The sequence below is a fragment of the Gopherus evgoodei genome, chromosome 3, assembly GCF_007399415.2.
Source record: "Gopherus evgoodei ecotype Sinaloan lineage chromosome 3, rGopEvg1_v1.p, whole genome shotgun sequence".
Lineage (NCBI taxonomy): Eukaryota > Metazoa > Chordata > Testudines > Testudinidae > Gopherus > Gopherus evgoodei.
In genome coordinates this window covers 214,869,458-214,892,233 of record NC_044324.1, presented here as the reverse complement: position 1 = coordinate 214,892,233, position 22,776 = coordinate 214,869,458, and the positions used below count along the sequence as shown (strand labels likewise).

The following is a 22,776-nucleotide window of genomic DNA, read 5'->3' as shown; positions in this document are numbered from 1 at the left end:
TACAGCTGTATCAGAAAATGAATGATTGGTTATTTCGTTTACCAAAAGTAATTGAAGGAGATATTTATGAAGTCATTGGGAGGTGAACTATCTCCAATTCAACAGGTTAATCATTAATATTTGGAGGATTTTCTTGCCATGTTGTATTAGGAGGAGAACATCACCAGACAGACATTAAATTGTTTTATTTAACTAAAACAATAACATGAAGTATTCTGGATTGTTTTCTTCAACAGCAAACATATAATGTTTTTAACAAAAAAGCATATGTCCCTCGCTTCTCGCATTTATCTCCAGACTTCTTCTCTTTGTCCAGATCTGTTCCGCCACCAACAATCTCCTATTCATCGAACTTTTTGAAACTTTTCACTTTTAGAAAGAGGTAAGGGATTGACTCTGTGTACACAAATTTGCAGAGAGACAATAGAGTTGGGGTCTGTTATTTCTAACCTCTATATATTATTTGTTTTTACTGTTAACAAGAATATTACCCTTGGAGACACAAATCCACAGTTTGAGAACTACAAAACTAAGCATCTCTGATGGTATCTTCTAGACTGAGCATGGAGTCCCACTGGTAGATAGAAAGATTAACCTACATCATCCGTACAGAAGCGTGTGGAACCCCTTAAGATTGGGTTCCTAATCTACGAACTATTGGAACTAATTTCCAGAACTTTTCTTAAACATTACATGAAATATATTATAGAATTAGAATTTATAATCTCTATTCCATGATGAGATATCTTTGAGCTATAATGTATCTTAATTAAAACTATCTTTTTTCCTCCAAAAAGCACTTTATCAAAAAATCTGATTTATATAAAAAAAATTTGATTTGTTTAAAAATCATTGATTTTTATCCACTCTGCAGTGTGTACACATCTGCAGTTTGAGTACAAAAAGCTGCTTTACTGTGCAGAAACTTACCAGTGTAGACAAGCCCTCATACAAACACTGTGTGGACACAATTTTACCGATATAAAGGTGACTTATACACCTTTATAATGGTGTGAAGCTCCATCACAATTGCGTCCATGATAGGGAGATTGTATTGCTTTACTAGACTTGTAGAGTTAAAGTTGTACAACTTCTTAGTGAAGACAAGGCCTCATTCAGTGATAAAGTGCTATAACATTGTGACACTGTGAGGGTTAAATTAAAATCCACATGGAAAACAGCTTGCATATTCCTTGTACTTAAATCAGACCTTTCATCACATTTTTTATTTTGAGTTTTACAAAACATTTTTTCCCATAAAATCTGTATTTTTTTTTAAACTGAATTTCCTGGCTCTCCTCTTGTGCCCCAGAATGCTCCATATAAAGATTATTTGCTTTGCATTTGACATACATTTTGTTTTGTTGACACTTATGGACAAATCTTATGATATTTAATAGACAGTGATAGACTTTTTATGCAGATATTTGAAAAATCCAGTAGAATTAAAGAAATATAATACTACTATATAATTATATAGGATGTGGGGTGGGCGAACTATACAAATGATATCATTCTCCAATACATTCTGTGGGATTTTAGGGTCAGTTTCTATAGAACACCGTAAGTTTTATTCCTATAATGTTGTTTTCCATAAGGAAAAGAAAAAATCATAATTTTACAGAAAAATTAATAATTTAAATGTCTTGACACTACTTTTTGTAATTGCTTCCTTATGTACCACAATAGACAAGTCTATAGGTCCTACAGCCATACATTTCTCTACCAAAAATCTAAAGAGACATTTATGTGCATGATTTCGGTCTGCAACAAATCTGAAACAGAAATAGCACTGGAATCTGACATGCAAAACATTTCAGTTGCAGATTAGAAAGAATCAAAGTGGTCATTTGTATGAATCACTGTGGATTAGCCTAACTTGTGTTCATTTTTGAATCTGTACCCATCTTTTTACATCTTTTAAAATACAGAATTGAATAAACAAATTAATCCTGCCCAATCCGTATGTATTTTATGTCATTTAATGTTCAAAAAGAAAATGTCTGGATTTGTTAACATCATGACCTAATTTTATCCATCATACTTTAATACAAATGTATTCAGGAAGCCTCATAAACAATGATCTTTCAGCTGGCATCAGTTTGCAATCCATCACTATTAGCCATCAACCATCTCTGGCAGCATGAAGCGATGTTACTGACATCCACATCAATTAGCGGACTCCTTCATAGATTCTGAACCTTATGTCAATAAGAGATGACAATTCAGCACTCTTCACCTGATTAGAAGAGTAGGTCATTTAAAAGGACACCATCGACTCGAAATCCAGGTCATTTCAAAGCTAAGGTAATTTCAGGTACTTCTGAGATTCCCTGCCAATTATTATGTTTTTACAGTCCCATTTTCCTTTTGTTTTAAATTGTTTTCCCCATCCCTGTTTTACTTCGTGCGATTGTATGTAAGATCCAACACAAACAGGGGAAGAAAATGGCAAACGTCTCAATGCTGCAATTACTTATTTACACACTTGAGTAGCTTCACACAATGAGATTACTCCTGTGAGTAAAAGTCTTTGCAGGTTCGGGACTGGAATGATTGTCTGTCTATAGGAGCCAGTGAAACTGACGGTGTGCTTGCTGCTGTTACATGCACAAAGTAAAGAAACAACATTTCCATATTTTTCTCTCTTTAACTTATGGAAGCCAGCTATAAACAATAGCAAGCAAAAAGTTCTGAGACAGAATTACAATATTAAAGTTGTTTCAACCACTCTTGAAGGCTTTATGTAACATACTTACAAGATAAAGGACCCTGCCCAGTCTAAAATTGCCTTTTGAGCTGCACAGCCACAATGGCTGCTCCTTATCCTATAGCAGGGAACTTTGCCTTCAGAAGCGGCTACATAAAGCCGATATAGGCTACACACAAGTGCCTATGCCCTGTCCTCTCCAGAGGCAGAATCACTGATTGTGCTTAGCTCAACGGCTGTAGAAAGCAGTCATACCCTTGGAAGTGACATTAGAGGGTATCTTAGAAAGCATGCTGATGTGCCTCTCTTCTCACTTCACCAGGGAAGAATCTTAAAGGGCCTCTTCAGGCCCATGAAAAACTATCCCAGTTGACAGCTTCACTCATGAACAGAGGTCAGCAAAGGAGAAAGGGTTCCTTGGAGACTTTGCCCTGAGTGGGAAATAGAGGTGTTGGAGACAGCCCCATCCCCAGTTAGGTGATGCAGCATGGAGCCCAGCCTCCACCCTGATTGTAGCAGGAGGCTTCCCTACCACCCATCATCAGAATATTGGGTAGAAGTGGAGAGGGACCCAGGCAAAGGTTTGTTTTGCAGATGCTGGTGTTCCCTCTGTCCTTCTACCTCTGCAGCCATGCATGAGAGTTACTGCAGCTCTAGCCACTCCTGCATTCTCAGTAGTCCCACTGGGAAGGGCTGGGGAGAGGAAAGAGGCAGAAGATGTTCCAGGATCATTTATTTACTGACCCCTTTGCAAGTGGCAGAGCAGGGATTTATTTTTCCCACTTTTGCACCAGGATTACCTGCCGAGTGCACGTTTAGTTTGCTTGGCCTGTTGTGGTTTTTGGGCTCCAGAAGGCTTTGTAAAATTTGGATTTGAATAGTGATAATGTGAAGGAGGACAAATGAAAAGGTTTTGCTCACAGGTGTGCTTTTCTTAAGGCAAAAGACTGCCCGCCTACTTGATGGAATAAGGAATTTCAACCATTAATAGATTTACCAAAACAAAACCACGTGCTTCCTTTTGCAGAGAGTTCAACCTCTGACAGTGATGAACTATGTATACTTCATAAAGAAAAAGCTTTCTTAAAAAGAGTGTAGACTGAAAGTGTGTCACAGTGGAGTCCCGCTAACATCCAGAAACAATATTACATTCTACTTTGAAATAAAATCCAAACATTAAAAACCTGGCAATGAATAATTAAGGGATCAAACTAGTTCTTCACTGCCACACAATCCTTTCGCATTCCTCATTGGTCCACCAGATTAACATCATCCGGAGGACTCTTAATCTTCAGTTACTCAACAGACATAATTTCTGTTCTAACACAGAACCGCTTTCAGTGATCAAATCTAGTTCCTTGCAATCACAGTGAAACATCACACCTCAACTCCAGCCTCATTCTTACTCAGGTAAAAAACTCCTGTTATTGTCTTTACTGGCAGTATCCGAGAAACTTCAGGAGTTACACGTCCAAGCTCCATTGCATTTTGAAGGGAGTTAGATGTTCAGTCCCATAAATAGCCTTGAAAACGTGTCATCTTTAACACTTCAGGTATGATAAATTAATCTTGCTGAGGGAAAAATTAAGGTTTTGTGTTGGAGTGAGGAATTGGGCGTGTGTACAAGGGGTGGTTCTGCATGTTGCAGAGTTGCAGAGTGTATGTTTGAACGGTAAGGTATGTGTATTGAGGTTGGTGTGGTTGTGAATGTTGAATTAACTTGTGATTTTCTAGATTCTCTACTGTGCCATTAAGCCCTGTACTCATCCATGATCATTAAGTGGTTCCAGTGCATCCATTAGACCACAGCCCTGTGATCTTATGGCAATGGGTTCCTTAGTATGTGCCCATTTAACCAAGAATCCTGAGTGATGTAGGCTCCAGAAAACCCCAGTACCTGTCATCAGAGGTTGAAGTTTCAGCTCTCTAGGACAGTCTTGGTGAAATCCTCCAAACAGCAGGTTAAGACTCATATCACCTTATTTAAAACAAGATTTAATAAGAACAGAGAGACAGTCACACAATTTTATATACTGTAAGTTATAGACTATAACTATACTTGTATAATTAATAAACAGTTGTAATAATATATTACATGTGTATATAGTGCTTTCTCCTTCTTCCCCCATTCTTGCCCACCCTGTCAGAAGCATCTCCCTCATATCAAGTCAGCATCACAGAGACACTGCATCCAGTTCTTTATTGTCCCACAACATTTTTTGATGTTGAAAGTGTGTCACAATTTCATTAAATGAGGCCTAGTAGTCGAGTTATGTTGGTATTTTAATACGTTAGTTTAGTCAGGGGCACCATCGGTGGGGAAGTGTAATAGTCTCAGTTCTCCGTGCAATGGTTACTATCTAACAAGCTCCTTTCTAGCTCTGGAGATAGGGAAATTGGTAACTATCTCAAAAATCTAGCACTTAAAATGCACCTCTGATTTTATCGACACCATAGTCATCTGAGAAGATCAAGGTGACTAGCTCCTGGTTTCTGTGTCAATTCTTCAAAACCAGAGTTGTTAACTGAGTCGGTCCCTGTCTGCCTTTAAAGTGACAGGATTTTTGCAATCTTTGTATGGTTTCCTCTTATCAGTATTTCTATTCTTTGTCAAACCTGAATCCCTGACAGACTAAGGCCAGTCTGTTACAGGAATTTATAAACATTTGTTTAAATTTTTTCTTGCTTCCACACTGAAAAACAATTTTGTCTTTTTAGCACCCCAACATACTGAAAGACTTTTCTCCAGAAGGTTGACAGAAAAAAAATTGGAATTTAGACCAAGGCAGTCTGGAAATATGGAGACCCAAAAGACGTTAAAAAATGTATCAACTTGGCCTAGAGTTCCACATAATTAATCAATACAGTTACCTGTATTCTTCCTGAAATCCCAAGCTTCTTCTGAGGAGAAGAGACTTAACTCCCTTGAGGTCAAGTGTGCCCTGACATTTTATTTACAGAGATTCAAACCCGTTGGAAAATCTCTGACTCTCTGTTGCCTTGGTAAAAGGATCATGGGGAGAAGCCATATCCTTACAGAGGATTTTGAAAAGGGCTTCGAGATGCATCTTAGAACAATACAAAATAGTGAATCTTCCCCCTTCTGGGCATATCACAGCTGATTCCACATGGGCACAAGCTGCCTCTCCGGCATGCTTAGTGGACATTCAATTGAAAGACAACTGCTGTGTGACAACTTGGAGTTCTGTCCATACTTCCACATTGTTATAGGACACTCTAATTTCAGCAGCAGCAGCAGATGCAGTTGTAGGAATGGCAGTACTACAGACATCTCTGCAGGCCGTTTCCTCACACCCTCTTCCAGTCTGAACATTGCCCACAGTCTCCCACATGTGGAATATACACAGGGACCATCACTCAAAGAAGAAATGGAGGTTACTTACTACAACTGGAGGTTTTTTCTAGGCGTGTGGTCCCTATCTGTATTCCACTACCCATCCTCTGTTCCCTCTGCTTTAGATCTGGTTGGGCTGTGGTAAGAGGAAGAACTAGAATGACCAGACGAGCTAGCGAACAGGAGTGGCTAACGGGAGTTTCATGAGGGAGCTGATGGAGTGTGAACTAGGGCGCTAGAGACACTTAACATTCTTTAAACTTAAAGCAAAACACCCTCTGATTAAAAACAAAACAACAACAAAGGAACCAGCCGCAGGAGTAAAAAGATAATGCAGACAGTAGTCCAGCAACAAAGTGGGAGCTACCTAGTTTATTGCACCCAACGCAGCATGTATGATTATCTGCCCTATGGGCAGGTGGCGTATATGTGCATTCGGTGCAAGGAACTCCTGGCCCTCAGAGACTGTACGGGCTTTGAAGACCAGGGTGGCTGAACTAGAGGAGCTAAGGGACACAGAGAGGTGTATAGATTAGACTTTTCGAGACACAGTAGAATGGTCCCACCCCTGTTCTGATAGCTGTTGAGGAGGATGAAAGTCACAGGAAAGGAGAACATCCAACTGGAGCAGAGATAAACTATCCCATAGTTGGGACCCTCCTTCCAGATGATGATGTGATATTCTCTTGTACTGAGAATACCTCCTCGGGGAGGGAACTCCAGTTATTAGGAAAAGACAGGTATTAGTAATGGGTGATTCGATCATTAGAAACGTAGATAGCTGGGTTTGCGATAACTGGAAGAACTGCATGGTTACTTGCCTGAGTGGTGCAAAGGTTGTGGATCTCTTGCTGCATGGAAACTTTTTTAAAATACCGTAATAGAGTCTCAACTTAAATGTATAATCCAAATTAAAAAACATAGTAAGAGAACAAAAAAGTGCCACCGTGGCCAAACAACAAAGTAAAAGAAGCAATGAGAGGCAAAAAGGGATCCTTTAAAAAGTGGAAGTTAAATCCTAGTGAGGAAAATAGAAAGGAGCATTAACTCTGGCAATTGAAGTGTAAAAATATAATTAGGAAGGCCAAAAAGGAATTTGAAGAACAGCTAGCCAAAGACTCAAATTTTTTTTAAGTACATCAGAAGCAGGAAGCCTGCTAAACAACCAGTGGGGCCACCAGACGATTGAGATCCTAAAGGAGCACTCAAGGACGATAAAGCCATTTTGGAGAAACTAAATGAATTCTTTGCATCGGTCTTCATGGCTGAAGATGTGAGGGATAGTCCCAAACCTGAGCCATTCTTCTTAGGTGATAATTCTGAGGAACTGTCCCAGACTGAAGTGTCGTCAGAGGAGGTTTTGGAACAAACTGATAAACTAAACAGTAGTAAGTCACCAGGACCAGATAGTATTCATCCAAGAGTTCTGAAGGAACTCAAATGTGAAATTGCAGAACTACTAACTGTAGTCTGTAACGTATCATTAAATTGGCTTCCGTACCAAATGACTGGAGGATAATTAATGTGACTCCAATTTTTAAAAAGGGCTCCAGAGGTGATTCTGGCAAATACAGACTGGTAAGCCTGATTTCAGTACTGGGAAAACTGGTTGAAACTATACTAAAGAATACAATTATCAGACACATAGATGAACATAATTTGTTGGGGAATAGTCAACATGGTTTTTATAAAGGGGAATCATGCCTCACCAATCTACTAGAATTCTTTGAGGAGGTCAGCAAGCATGTGGACAAAGGGGATCTAATGGATATGGTGTACTTAAATTTTCAGAAAGCCTTTGACGAGGCCCCTCACCAATGGTTCTTAAGCAAAGTAAGCTGTCATAGGATAAGAGGGAAGGTCCTCTGGTGGACTGGTAACTGGTTGAAAGATAGGAAACAAAGAGTAGGAAAAAATGGTCAGTTTTCAGAATGGAGAGAGGTAAATAGTGGTGTCCCCCAGAAGCCTGTAGTGGGTCCATTCCTATTCAATAAATTAATAAATGATCTGGGAAAAGGGATAAACAGTGAGTTGGCAAAATTTGCAGATGACACAAAATTGTTCAGGATAGTTAAGTCCCAAGTATACTGCAAAGAGCTACAAAAGGATCTCTCAAAATTGGGTGACTGGGCAACAAAATAGCAGATGACATTCAGTGTTGATAAATGCAAAGTAATGCACATTGGAAAACGTAATCCTAACTATACATATAAACTGATGGGGTCTAAATTGGCTGTTACCCCTCAAGAAAGAGATCTTGGAGTCATTGTGAAAAGTTCTCTTAAAACATCCACTCAATGTGCAGCGGCAGTCAAAAAAGCAAATAGAATGTTGGGAATCATTAAGAAAGGGATAAAATGTCATATTGTTTCTATATAAATCCTTCACAAGCAGGCAAGTGTGCCATACCGTATCGTACGCTGCAGTTAGATCGATGAAAACAGCACCTGTTTTCAAGTTTCTCTGGAACCCATGTTAATGAGTGTGGTCAGCATAAGTACTTGGTCGCATGTGCTATGGCCTCGGTGAAAGCCGGCTTGGTCAGGGCTCAAAATTCTCTCCACGTTGGGTAATATGTGCTGTAGGACCAAGCGCTCCAGTGCCTTGAAGCACTCCGACAATAATGATATGAGACAATAACTTGATGCTTGACTTGGATCCTTTCCATTGATGCCCCAGGTGAAGAATTTCACAACCCAAAGTTGAGCATGAGGGCCAAGATTTTTCAGGAATTCTGGAGATATGTTGTCATAGCCTGCAGCTGTTTTACACTTGATGCACCCCAGTGTCTGTTCCAGTTCATTTACAGTGAATGGTTCTGGGCAGCTTCTGATCTGGTGTACATGTTTAAACATATGCCATTCGTTCCTCACTTGTCTTCACACCTGTTTCTCCAAAGGTGCTCTGGCCACTTTAAGTAGGTGTCTGGCTACAATGACCTTTTTAAACCACCAGCTGCAAGTTTGCATCATGTCACCAATTATGGTCTCATCCACCACGCCAGGATGTCAGGATGAAAACACTTTGGCGAGAGGAATGGATATCTATTATAATCCCCAACCAATCCCTCGTCGTTGACCCCACAATTTGCCTGCCTGGTTTTGATATGTCCTGTCGCCAATGGTCCCTGTTGAACAGGTTCCGGACCAGGTAAGGTCTCTGTACAGCCAACCACTATCGCTGGGGCCTTTGTGACAGCCCTTTGTGCAGCTGCAGCGCAACACAGACGATGACGCACATTGTTGATGAATGCCTGCTGACTGGGTTCATTGGTGACCTAGGAGAACTGCATCATGCCACTGAAGACGCTATCGCTTGGCTAGATGACTATGCACACGCTAAATGAATAAAATAGTTTAAAAAAGAACTAGTTAAATTCATGGAGGATAGGTCCATCAATGGCTATTAGCCAGGAATGGGCGACGGGATGGATCACTTGATGATCACCTGTTCTGTTCATTCCCTATGGGGCATCTGGCATTGGCCACTGTCGGAAGACAGGATACTGAGCTAGATGGGCCTTTGGTCTGACCCTGTATGGCGTTCTTATGTTCTAACTGGAGCGGTGTCAACCCACATTTCCTCTGATACCCTCAGTCAGGTGCATGATGAGAACTGCTGTGCATGTGTGGGTCAACGTACACTGCATTGTTGAAATGCCCAACTTGGACACATGCTGCGCATGCGTACCCAGGTGTGGAATACAGGTAGGGACCACAAACCTCTAAGAACTTCCAGTTACAATGAGTAACCTCCGTGTACATATCACCAGCCCATTTTTTAAATAGGGCAATTCAGAATGTTTGATAATCCATTATCACTGCTACCTTGCCAGGTGCTCTTAAAGACTTACACTTCACAACTGCAATATCCTCACAGTGTGCACTAAGACAGGGGTGCTGTGTATGATGGAAACCTCGTCAAGCCAGAGGGTGCAGCAGCACCTTCTGCCCCACAAGTTCCAGCACCTCTGCACTAATGTGTGAGTTTGTAAGGGAAAGTAATCATAAGCAGATGTCCATAAAGTTTTTGATGACATTTAGTGATAATGGTTACAAACTGAAATAAGGTAAACATAAGACTTAAATGTGATTTAGTTCATTGATTAAAAATTCGTTAGACCATTTAGCCGCTGAATAACATTTATCATTTTAATAGAGAGCCCAATCTTTAAGTCTCAGTTTGGGCAAAACTCTCTCCCTGAATTGAATCCAATTTTTGCCTGTGTAGGCAATACATTTAGGCCATGTGGTTTACTCTCCGTATTTGGCCATTTACACATTAAGCTCTTAGCGCAATCTACAGTAGTCGTCTTCCTTATTTTCCTGTTGTGTGCTATTTTAATTCATTCATGTGCATGCCTGTAGGTTCTATGCACTGACAACATCTCCAGCAAATTCAGTGAAGCTAAGACCTTTTCAAAATTAGATCTTAATGCAGATATGGAAAATGTGTTCCTTCATGGACAAACTATGATACTAAAACTTTATTCTACCTTTGATCTTTGCATAAAATGTCACTGGCTGTTCCATATGTAGAATATGGTCTTGAATCATCAGTTTCTTCAGTCTGTTTCACTTTTATTCAGAATTGGTTACCGCTGACTGTAGTGAGATTATATATTTTTTCATGGATATGTGTATGATACACATTGATTTATATACTGAATTCTTATTCATAAAAAGGCTTCAGGTGCAAAAACACTGCCATCCCAATTACATGTGAAAACATTCTGTGGCATAGTTTTGTGTATAACTTCCAAAGACAATGGCATTTAAATAAATAGCACGGTGGACGGTACAAGAAGTGATAGATGGTAACATGAATGCTGGTTGGTTTTAGAGACCTCCTATACTTGTAGACTTGGAATAGGAATAAAAACGGGGAAGCTCACACTCAAGTGTGAAGTCCAGTGGCAAAATTCCAGTTGACTTCACGTGATGAGTAAATTCTCTCATGGGGGTAGAGAGCGCCACGCCAGCAGCTCTTTTTAAACTGAAGGGCTCTACTAGGGCCATATTGACAATCACTGGCCTAAACAGAATCAGAGAAAACTTAGTATTTGTACTCTCTAGAAATGTCTCTTTCTCTGCAGAAGCAGGCATTTCAGTCCATAATCTATAATTGAGTTTCCTCAAAAGAAGTATGTAATAGCTACACATTAGGAGGGTCTTTCTTTCACCTGGTGGGTGTTATAACCTGGATTAATCAGGCTGTCCACTCCTGGGACCAAATCTGCTGACTGAGATTCAGCAGATGCTAGGATGGTAGCTAAGGAACTTCTTCCTTGCCACTTGTTCAGCCATAGGATTTAAAAATAATATGAGATAGTTCTTCAGGTTTGATGGGATATTTCTGCCACAGGAGCTCTACTCATCATCCCTCGTGAATTTTCTGTAATCCCGGGTGACCTTTGAGGAAGGAGTTGGGAAAAGAGGACATCTACAGGCCTCTTCATTGATAGTGTAGCATAAAAAGACATCAATAGAGAGTTCTGTTAGAGGAGCAATAGTCTCCCTCAGAACTCTCTGAATGGTCAAGTTTCATCAATCATCCCCAAGGATGGACCATCAAAAAAGTTTTCTCACCTTGACTGGTGAGGTGTGCCCCAACCTTGACTTGCATGACTGATCCATGGATAAAATTTTACATAGGTAAAATTTCCAATTGCTCCAGGCTGATAAGTTTAAAGGGTTGGGGGGGTGTGTGTGATATGATGGGACTACTTACAATGGCATGTAGCCAATCTATAACTATTAGCAGCAAATATCTCCAACGACTGATGATGGGACACTAACTGGGGAGGGCTCTGAGTTACTGCAGAGAATTCTTTCCCAGATGTCTGGCTGGTGAGTCTTTCCCACATTCTCAGGATCTAACTGATCATTATATTTGGCATCGGGAAGGAATTTTCCTCCAGATCAGATTAGCAGAGACCCTGAAGGTTTTTCGCCTTCCTTTGGGGCATGGGTCACTTGCAGATTTAAATTAGTGTAAATGGTGGATTCGCTGTCACTTGAAATCTTTAACCCATGATTTGAGGACTTCAGTAACTCAGCCAAAGGTTAGGGGTCTATTACAGGAGTAGGTGAGCGAGGTTCTGTGGTTTGCAGTGTGCGGGAGGTCATACAAGATGATCATGATAGTCCCTTCTGACCTTAAACTCTTGAGTCTTGCTGCTCTTGACCAAAATGCCACATATACGGTTACTTCTGGACTGGGCTACTGATGACTGTATAATTGTTACTCATTCCCTTTAAAGACTGAGCATACAGTCCATGGGACTACTTAGTGCTTAAAGTTATGCATGTGCTTTACTGGATCAAAGCCATGGTGCTCAGGATCTTCCAGATTGAATTTCTTCAGGCTAAAAGAAAAGAATTATGGTAATGTGGCCTTATTAGACTAAACAGAGACTACAAAATATCTGGTGGTGTGCCTCATTATTAGATTGTAGAAGAAGCATTTAGATAAGTATTTACTGGCCATATGTATGTTATTGTATAAACAGATGTATCTCTGTAGTTAAAATCTAAAATGATACAGTCTTTTTGTGACTTAAGTGAAGATTTATTCCACAAGTCCATATCTCCAGAGACTTTTCGTATTACAGCTTGCTGACAGGCAACTCCACAGCATGATGTGCTAGGTCTTTGATCTCAGATGGTGTTGTCATGGTAGACATCTATCATTGCCCTAGGAAGCCAAGTCTCAGCTGGATATACTCATTCTAATGAGGGATGTTACCAAAGCTTTAGACCTATCAGTGCACTAGCTGCAAAGAAGTCAGCATCTGGCCTTTTCATAAATCATTGGTTAGGTGCTAAAGGGAACAAGAAACCAGGATACACTCTGTGTGATTGTGAACCTTTTCATGTTACAATTCCAAAATATGGAGGCCATGCCAAGCCACGAGTCAGTGTGTTCACATAGCTGTTTACTGTACTCTACTAAGGCAATCAATATAAGTAATAATTTGTATAAAGCCGTATTTACAGACCTATGTTCTGAACTGACAAACAGAAAAGACATAATTCTAACAAAGTCTGAGCATGGTACAGGAGTGTCTGTTGCTTAAATGTTAACCTAAAATTTTATCAAAACGTTATGCAGATTTTGGGCTGGCTCTATAGTCTATATCTTGACGAGAATAACAAAGAGATTATGCAGACTGTAAAAGCAGGAGAACTGGGTGTCAATTTGGAGAATAAAAACAAACTGGTTTGGGGATTTTCTTGTTTACCATTACATGTTCATAAAATACGATCTGTATATACGGTAGGTAGAAGATTACTGCATCAGTAACCAAGCAAGTTGAGGAAAACAGAATTTCTATTGAAAAATATTAGTAACTCCTCAACTTCATTATTTTTACATATAAGAAGGAATAATGATAGAAACAAAGCCTTCCTTTTGTTGCAGTGAAGAAATAATAGTACATAATATATTGGATTCTGAAGTGAAAAATAGACTTTCTGATGTAAGAAATAATGATAGATCCCTTATTCCCACAAGCAGAGAATAGATAAATCTGACTATTCAGAATTTCTCATTCTCTAGGCAAGCTACAATGTTTTGGTTTTGCAAGTCAGTGTATTCTTTGTAACTGAAATGTGTGGTGAAAGAGCAAGAATATGTAGAGGAAAGTATAAAAAAGAGACTTCTTTCAGTCTGACATTTATTTAATGGTGGAACACACCTCTTAATTTTTTGTGATTATTTTCTTTTGCTGTTGTTTATACTATGCCATCACAAGCACATTGGCTGTTCCCAGCTAATATCTTTTAAAAAAACAAACCCAAACATTTGGTGCTAAATGTTGTCTTTCGTTTCACACATTAGAGCACACATATGAACATGATTTTGGAGTAAACATGACTTTGTATTTCCCTTAAATATTCATTTTGCTGTTCTAAGGCATTTTTCTGCCACTGCGAATGTAGGGCCAGATCCTCAGCTGGTGTAAATCAGTGCAGTTCCACTGCATTCACACCAGTTGGGAGTCTAGCCCTTAATTTCTGTTCCATGTGATAACTAGCTTATTTGCCAGCTGCAGGCCAAGTCATAACATTTAGGGCTAGATTATAAGAAGCCCCTATCTATTTTCACTGCCTCCCTGCTTCTTCTCACATGGCTGTGTATGGAGATGCTGCGAAGGACTCAGAGAGAAGTTGAGTCTGTGTCTCCATTTGTGCCCAACCTCAGTGCGTGGGCAGGAGCGCTCTCCTCCATTCTGATCCCCACCCTCTTTACAGGCATAAATCACAATCTACCTGATCTACAGTCTTCCCAGTGCTCTTCCCGGGATGGCGTCCCTGCCTCCTCAGCCACAACCTCAGTCCTTACAATGTTAGACCCTTCCTTGAATGTGACCAGCTAACCAGTGGAGTCAATGCCATCTTTGGCAGTAAGCGCTGATTCCATATCAGCCATGGGCTTCTGCTGGGCCATACATCAAGCTTGTCGGGTTGGAGGTGTGGGGTCAGGTAAGATCTTTCTTAAACAGGTCTGGTTTTGGAGTGTGTTTTCTCATTCTGCATCTTAATGTATACAATAATAAATGGTCAGATGTTGGGGGGGGAGTTTAAAACAAAATTGCAAAAAGCAAAACTGAGCTAGCCACTAAACATCTCATTTACATGTTCCCCTCTTCACTGGTGCCATGCTCCAAAGGAATCTCATGATTGATATGACATCATGAATGACAATCTGTGGCAGGGTTGGATGGGATGAGGGGTAAAGAAAAAGAGTTTTCGGGTAATGCAACAAATGCTGCTCTTTTGAGGCAGTCAGCACAAACTTCAACTGAAGGCTGTGCCAGGCAACCAAAGCACACTCCTCAGTGACTTCCTTTAGCCATCTCTCCATTGGGGACCCCTACCCTATCTTCTGTTAGACCAGGATTTAAGGTTTAAGATATGAAATCTATTTTAAAAAAGATCTGACAAAATGTGCACCCTTATCCCAGAGCGCGCTCTCTCAGTGGTTGGAAGCTCTTGTGAGCTCACTCTGCTTTGAGAGGGGGGAGTTTTATGGGTCTCCTCTCTTCTCTGCAGAAGGGTACTAATGGCGTGCCCACCTCTGAGTCAGTTCATTTAGCTAAATCCTCTTGAAGATGGTGTACTCTGCTGATTAGAAATCAGTCTTCTGGGCCAGGGAGCAGCATGTAAATTCTGTGATTACATAGAATGTCATTGATCTTGCAGCTGGAGACTTGTTGCATGGATAATTCCTGGATTATGACAGGCTAAAAGAAAGTATGTGTCATGGGGGAAGAATGTAGAGCATTTTCAAACACAGCCAGATAATCTCCGTCAGGTTGCTGTGTTCAAGGAGAAGCTATAGCAAACCTCTGAGTTTAGTTGAAGAATAATGGGATTACTGACAGTGGGCAACCAGGATCCAGGACTCCACTGTGCTAGGTTTTATACAAACACCAAGTAAGAGACAACTGCTGGCCCAAAGAGTTAACATTCTAAGAAGAGTGAAGCCAGTCAGTCTAGAAGGTAGCTGTGTGTGAAGAATGCAAACTTCTCGTGTTGTTACTGGTTAGGATGAAATTGCATGTTGAATTTAAATACTAGGGTATCAATTCTGACCCCATTGAAGTCAATGAGAGTTTTGCTGTTGACTTTAGTTAAGCCAGAATTTCACCCTAGAAATTTAACAGTAAACTGGCCTTTGGTTCAGGAGTTTGTACATTACTTCTGGACCAATGGCAATAAATCTGAGCAATGCCAAGGGACCAGTGGGAATTGCAAGATCCAATATCCAGCAAATGGCTAGGATTTTTAGATGTCCACTGGCACACCAAATTCATCTCTAGTCTTGGCAGGTAGCCAGATACTGGACAATAAAATTTAGTTGTTTTAAATACCATCTTTCTTCTTCACTTTAATTTGGACATGATTTTTTATAACCGCTGTTGTGAACCTCTTTAGAAATTGATTCTTTTACCGCTAGAAGGCATCTTGAAATCCCAGTTTTTAAATACTATAAGGCATTAATCCCTAACTCCAGCAGTTTGTGAAATGACAGCTGCTAACATCATATTACAAATAAAGTGTTTGGGATGGAGGGGGAGAGGGATAAGATGGTTTAAAAAGATATGATTTAAAGTCCAGTATATTATAACTTCTCCTGGCTAGAAACACTTTGGCCATATGAAAAACTCTCAGGATCTGTAAGAATTTTTCAAGAATGTGTTAAAAAAAAAATTTAAAAAAAATCCAGTACCAGCACAGCTATGATTAATGCTGTCTTTCATATTAATCTTCCAAAATAGTCAATCGTCCCAGTATTGTATGTTCACATCATTACAGAAAAATTCCTCCAGTAGTTTGCTTAGTAACAATATATTTCAGTTTGCAGCGTACTGTACAGCTGACAAGTTACAAGTGGAGACCAAGGACAGATTTTAATGTTGTCTTTGGTGGTTCGGAAACCTAAGCATCTCTCCATTTACTTTCTCTGTTTATTTTCTTTTAAAATGTAATACTCAAGTATTCAAAAAGAGGTAGGAAATGCATGTTTACAAATCATTCCTACTCAACTGATAGCACTGTCATTCATTTGTAAATGAGAAGATCATGGATATGTATCTAAACATTTCTTTGTCTGAGGTCTCAGGAGTGAAATTCACTGAGTGCAGAGGAACAGGGGTACTTGTGGCACCTTAGAGACTAACAAATTTATTTGAGCATAAGCTTTCGTGGGCAAAAACCCACTTCATTGGATGCATGCATTGGAAAATACAGTGGGAAGATACACACACACACACACACACACACACACACACACACACACACACACACACACACACACACACACACACACACACACACAACCTGAAAAAATGGGTGTTGCCATACACACTATAACGAGAGTGATCAGTTAAGCTGGGTTTCAGAGTAGCAGAGAACAGAGGGCGTCATCTAATGCTCACTCTAACCCTGTTCAGGGAGGTAGGAGGGAGAAGTTCCCAAGCAGTTGAACCTGTACTCACCCTGCTGTGTGGCTCCAAATTTTAGGATGGCAGTTGAAGATAGGCTGGTGTGGGGGGAAGTGCCATGTTGAAATTGAGTGTCCCTACATATGGTGCGTGGGTATGTGTGTGAAAAGGGACTATCTGTTATTCTAGTCTGTAGGCTAGATTAGTGACTATGGAAGGTGGCCTGTCCTCAGGTTGAAATATGAGTGAATTGCATTCAGCCCAACCCCTGCTTATTTGTCTTAGTTCTTAGTCCTTCTGTCCATTTACTTAGGGATTGTGCAGGAACGTACAGCTGTATGCAGAAAGCACGCAGTATAAACTGAAATAACTACGCCATGAAGTACATGGCATCTCAGTTATTAATCTTGTCTGAAATTTTTGTCTTCAGTTAAACCAGCAAGTTTTTTTTAATTGAACGATACCATTAACACTTTTTGCACAATTCTTACTGTATAGACTTTAAAAAGGCTTAATATATATAAATAATCCATATCAGATATTATATGCTTAAATGCCTAATAATGAAATTTACAAATAGCCATACATTTCTACCAATTAGCAAATAATTAGTATGTAAAGTAGTAGTTTGTAAGGCACAAAAATAGTTCCATGATCATAAACCGTTCAGTATTGGCATGTGTATTACAATCAGCAGCATTCAGCATACTGTTATATACATTAGTGAAGTTTTGTAGATGCTTATTTTACAAAAAGAAGACAAATAAATTAAGTTGCACTGCAGCAGGCAGATGCCTGATACTAGTGGTCCACCATGGTTGGTCAAATCAATAACACACTTTTAATTTATGATGATGTAGTTAACCACAAGCATGCACACACCAAGGGCCGCAATTCCCATTTGCTGGCCACAAAAAAACCTCTTGGTTTATCTGGGCATCCGATTGCAATAGCACTATATGGGCATGGCTAGGCCGCCATATCACTCATTGTTAAAGTGAATTATTTAGAAGTATTGTTAAAAATGTGCTTATGTCCTGGGGCATTATATATATATATAATGTCTTTTTTATATTTTGATAATAACTCTTCAAAAATTATCATTTATATTGTCTGCCTTCCCAGAAAGCTGGGGGGAGGGGGAAAGGTAGTTGCAGTTTTTTCTACTGAAAAGTTGGAGCTTAGTTTTTGTTTTCCATGGGATGAGGAAAAGATCAGGGCTTTGGAGCTGTGCTCCAGCTCCAGGCAAAAACCTGCAGCTCCACTGCTCCAGAGCTGCTCCAGCTCCGGGCTCCACTCCAAAGCCCTGGAAAAGATTACCCAAGTTTTTCCCCCCTTTTCTCCTCCTTACAGTCAGTGTATATTGCTAGGATCTTTCTTTCAGTGCCCCAAATTCTCAAGAGGCTGATTTTGCAGCCTCAAGAGCCTGGGCAGATGCAACTGGATGTGGGCACCAATGATGCCAGCATCTGTTACTGAAGGGTTGTTAGGTCCCTGATTGAGGAACCATTTATTGGTATGGACAGACTTGCTAATTATTGTACAGTCCCTTTCCATAGGAAAAGTTAGTTTTCTTTTATGGGGGGAAATTCTCAGCACTGTTGTGATGAGGCAGCTCCTACAATTAAAGTCAACTGACATTCATTCTGGAAAGACTACAAATATGGCAGTGTTATTCAAGGGCTGCTTTCTGATCTTTATTAATAATTTAAGATGCTTTACTAATGTTGAAATCTATCCTGGCACAATGCAGTAGGAAATGGTGTGTGTGATCCATAGCTTCTAACCCTATCAGTTGTGATTTGTCTCTTTTCCATTAAGAGACATATAGCTAATACTTTCCCATGATTTAACAAAGGCATAACCAAAGCTTGTTTTTAAATGTTTCTCTTGACACCATACATTTCTGGACTTTCAAAGGGATGTTTTTTCAATAGGAGATTTCAGTAGATGGCACCAGCCTTATTGATCTGTTTTATTATTTCACAGAAGGAAGACTTTCCCAGCACATCTGTCTAATCCGTCCAGCTGTTTAACCAACCAATCGAGAGCTACTTTGGTAAGTTACCTGCTTGTAGGCTAGCAGTGATAACTGACTGGCAGTTGCAAATATAAAGTTAATGGCTTTTGTTTTGCTTTTAGTTTTATGTAGAAGTTTAAACTTATGGTTTGACATATCACCTTTTTCTTCTGGAATAATCATCATGTATTGGTGAATATGTACTTGTAGATTGTATTGTATGGAGATTTTATGTAGAACTGAATGAGAAAGGATCAGTGAATTGAGACAGAGGCAGTTTCCAGGTAGTTGGGACTCTCATCATACAGAGCTTTATAAAACAATGCCAATAGCTTGAATTGCACCGGGAAGTGAATAGGTAGCCATTGCAGATATTCTATATTCCCCATGGTCGACGCTGATGAACTGGTGGGCACCTGCATTCTGCAGCAGGAGAAGTTAGAGTAGCTGCCCCAGCCAGACCTGAGGAAATCTCCTGGCAGTAGTCAGAAGGTCGGGATGGTGTGGATGACCACCTAGGGGAGAGAGGTTTAATTATGAAGCAGATGGAAAACCATGCTGGGCACCAGTACTGCCTGTGGAGCCATTGAGGAGTGAAAAGCGCTCTCTTTGCAAACCACCATAACAAAGGCAGGGCACTACCCCTCAGTAAATAGGAATGCAGCACAGCTAGGGCACCTCTCCAGCTTTCTCCCGGTTCATACTGACCTGAGTACCTGCCTTGTGAAAGCTGAGCTAACAAAGGCCCAGCCAAATCATCCATCCAGTTCTGGCTGAGACAAACAAAGTCCGTAATTAAAGGGGTGGTTGTGACTTTATGAACCAGTGACCCCACAGTGAACATCATGGAACTACCAGGATGACAAAACCCATGGGACTAATAAATGTTGATTACTTGGCCTGTGTCTGGAGGAGCTCTAATTGCCTAGTCTCTCTTTGTCTGTCGCAACAGGAACCAGAGATTTCAAGCACCCAGACAGATCTCTTTGGTCTGCTGTGACCTTATCTCATAGCAGCATTACTCAACCTGCTCAGTCACCTTCCAGTATCTATTGCAGAGGAACAGCTGCCTGCCCAGGAAAAGACTCCCAGGACAAAGTGTAAATCCCATTTATTATGTCTGTGTCCCTAGCCAGGGAGAGAAGAAATCCAGGATATTAAAAAAGAACCAACCACCTTTCCTGATGGTTCCCAAACCATTCCTGGATCTCTCTCCACATGCTGAATGGCCAGGTGCCCTGTAAACCCAACCCACTCATGAAATTGTCTAGTTTGGTCCTGATTAATCTAGTAAAATTAGGAAGAACCTCAGTAATCACCACCACTGCCCTAACATGCAGACACTCTTGCCCCAGGAGATGCCCACTCTGCCTAAACATTCTAGAATGGAATGATTAGTCCCATCAGAACCCTGGTTCAAATGGACCCACCTCCGCTGGTTCCGAAGCAGTCCAACAAATCTCTGACCCCTGTCGTCGTGGTGACGATAGTCCTAAATATGGCTTTCTGCCACCCATATTTTGCTGGAGACTCAGACAAAGCTGAAAGCTCTGGAAAAGAGGCGTTGAAGGAGAGAAGCCAATGGAATAAGACCCCCTTCTGACACCCACAAAATTGTTGGCCACATAAGTATCCTAGTACCAAATCCCTCTCGTTTCACATCCGCAACAATTAATCTACCAGAAAATACCAACCCACCATATTGCCTGTCTCCTCCTCTTTTCCACCCATGCCCTCCAAACAGTGCAAGTGATACTCTGCACTTAAATCAGGGATAGGAAGGGTTGAAGAAATATATCCCTTTCCTGGAAATACAGCTGGGACTGCGGTGCTTTGGGTGCAACAAACCCCGTTATTCTCACAGAAGTTGTGAACGGATGAATTACTTCCAAGAGATAAAGTAGCCAGCAATGGCCCAGCCACTGTGGAACAGCAGTCAAAGTCTTTCTTTGAATTCAGGTAGGATCTGATGAAATACACCCCTTCCAGAAACCAGGTGAATAGCAATGAATGAGGCTCTAGTGGAGCAGTGAACTTCACTGGAATCCAGGAGTGTTCTTGTTTAAATGACAGAGAGCAGATGAGATGGACAGTACGGCCCATCTCAATACCCATGTGCTATTCTTCATCTTTTACTGAGTAGAAAACGCACCACTCCAGCCTGTCCATCCAGATTGCCTCTCAGAATCATTGGCATTGTCGGTGACTGACAATTTTGCTATAGCATTCTGAAGGTTAGAAAAATGCATGGATACCCAGGAATGCCAGAATAATGGGGAAGGAAGGGCAGGGGGGAGAATAAGAAAAACAAGTTGATTGCCTTTCAAGGCAAAATGTATACACTTGCATTCACATTCTTAGTGGCACTTATGTTTTCCAATGTGATTGTGCTGCATTTCTGTGTGTTGTAATATTCTAACATTTTGAATCCGGTGGGTCTTTGCATTTTGATGAGTTTCTAATAAATGACAATTATTAAATGTTGATTTCAGTATTTCAAATGGCAATGTTAGAGCATAATTGGTAGCAGTGAGTTGCAGTTTCTCCTACACAAATGACAATCAATAGCATCTGTCATATTAGTTCTTTATTATTATTAATTATTTGCTTTCATTAACACCCACAGTGCACTCCTGCTATATGAACAGATAGGAATTCATGATCCTTGCCCTGGGGAGCCTGCAATCTAACTAGACATGTTCAAGATCAGACATCAAGTCCATGTGACAGAAAAATTACAAGAATCCAAATGACCAGTGTTTCTTCTAATCACTATCCCTCCCCTCTCTTCCCTTCACTAAACCATATTGCACTAATTAATATCCACTTACAATTTTTGTTCCTTTTCCAGTACCTACTTCTGCTACTGCCAGAGTTATTTGGTTTTCATGTGGATCCGCAGCTCTATGAATAACACTTTCAGAAGTACCTAAGTGAATTTAAATCTCACTGACTTTCAATTTCAGTCATGTAGGAAGTTTTGAAAATTTTACTCTGTGACTATCTAGAAATCAAAAGAAGTGGGTTTTTTTCCCCCACATCTAGTAAATATTTCTGACACCTCAGATTTTTCGCTTTTTCCTTTGAAGGCCATAACTATATAGCAGTTGAATAGACTAGATTTATCTACATAATCTCTTAGAGATTGGAAACCTGAAATTGTTTGAATAACTCTTCTAACACTATCACCTTCAAAGATAGGACTTCAGTGACTATCTCCAATATTGACATCGCCTCCTCCTCAGAAGAAACTGGGTAGATGCGCAGTAACCTGTGCTAAGGTTTGCAAACAAATTAAAGAAGCTCAGAAAAGCAGGGAGATATAAAGAACAAACTGCCATTCCCTATGGAGTTCTCAATCGTGTTGAAATAGGCAAGTCACAGCAAGGAGCAAAAAAGGAGTCAGAAGTAAGATTACCGTTGAAGAAGAAAACTAGGCAGATGTAATGCTTTCTGGAACACTTTTTTTAGGTGCATAGGTAGATACATGCTGCTTGTTATTACTGGTTTGTGTGGGTGGTTCTTAGATCAGAATTTGGCCCTAATTATTTAAAATTCAGATTCTCAAAAGTGATTCTATTTGACTAATTTTTTAAAATAGAAACTATTTCTAAGAAATAGAAATGGCAGGTGTGTCTGAATCCGGTGCTATCCCTTTAACAATGTTTTGGGACCCAGGAGGACCAAATTTAATAGACTGCATAAGCAATCTCGGAATAACCATTACTGAGGAGGAAGTA

The 22,776-nt window shown here is 40.3% G+C and overlaps 1 protein-coding gene across 1 annotated transcript in view; it reads left to right on the top strand.

Annotated features, from left to right (window-relative positions):
* PLCB4 (phospholipase C beta 4) overlaps nt 1-22,776 on the top strand; it is a 319,181-nt gene that overhangs the window by 100,321 nt on the left and 196,084 nt on the right. The window contains 1 exon segment of the mRNA XM_030558019.1: nt 19,006-19,075. The gene's annotated coding sequence lies outside the window, so the exon portion shown is untranslated.